Consider the following 1,070-nt stretch of genomic DNA (forward strand, 5'->3'; position numbering starts at 1 on the left):
AAAAAGCATCAGACTTGCAGGAAAAGAAAGTATGCTGAGCATCTTTTTTACTTAGTGTCATGTAATATCCCTACACCATGCACATTTACAAACTTGCCACATTGGACATGTTTGTTAACTACTTGTAGACAAGACAATGAAGAAGACAACTTGACGCCCTTTTCAAGTCTGTCATGTTGCCGGATTTTTGAAGGGAATTTGCTGGATTCCACTGTGGCAGAAAAACAGGAAAACTGTTCTTCCAGCACGAATGGCACTAATTCTTTTAGAGTATCTCGCAATGGCCAATGGAAAAAAGCATGTCCAACACGTATGTCCTGTATAGTACAGCCAAAGAACAGAGACAAATGCACAAGAAGCTGCCAATCCCCCAGACAGTTTGTTCATACCAAGGTAGCAGAAGTACATTTTTAGCCTATTATTTAAAAATGTACAAAAAACTGCTACATGCATTACCTTTAAGGCTCATTTTTTGGCATGATTATATAGAGGAATAGTGCCAGAGCATAAAACAAGGAAAGGATATAAAATTGTGCTCCCACCATGGACCGACCACATGGTATGTGCCCTAAACTGCCAAGCCACCAGGACGCCTCTGCTGTATCCCCCTTTGTTGTATTTTGCCCAAGGCTTCTTCTCTGGCATCGATCTGCCTGCTTTACACCGCTCTCCTGTGGGTATTGCAATTTATCCTACATCCGTCCTGCTTTCCTACTGCAGGCAATTCTTTCTCAGATGTTTCGCAGAGGAGCCAAATTAATTTGAGTGTGTGTCTTGCAGTCCTGAACCAACCTTTTGTAACTTTTTGGAGGTGGAGCACAAATTCAGGAAATGTTCAACAAGCTCAAGGAAATGTTGGAAGCCCATATATTGATGAGAAAACCCATCAGTGTTGAGAACACTGAACAGCAGAAATTCATCCTGGGCCTTTATGCCATTGACTTTGCCAAATTGTTTTTGTTATTGATGGTGGGGGATCAAACAGTGATCCATATTAAAGCACATGACAGATTTAGTGGTATAAGCAGCATATTATGGAGTCTGAACACGGTGATAAAGGACTCCTGAGA

The sequence above is a fragment of the Micropterus dolomieu genome, linkage group LG01 (assembly GCF_021292245.1).
Source record: "Micropterus dolomieu isolate WLL.071019.BEF.003 ecotype Adirondacks linkage group LG01, ASM2129224v1, whole genome shotgun sequence".
Taxonomy (NCBI): domain Eukaryota; kingdom Metazoa; phylum Chordata; class Actinopteri; order Centrarchiformes; family Centrarchidae; genus Micropterus; species Micropterus dolomieu.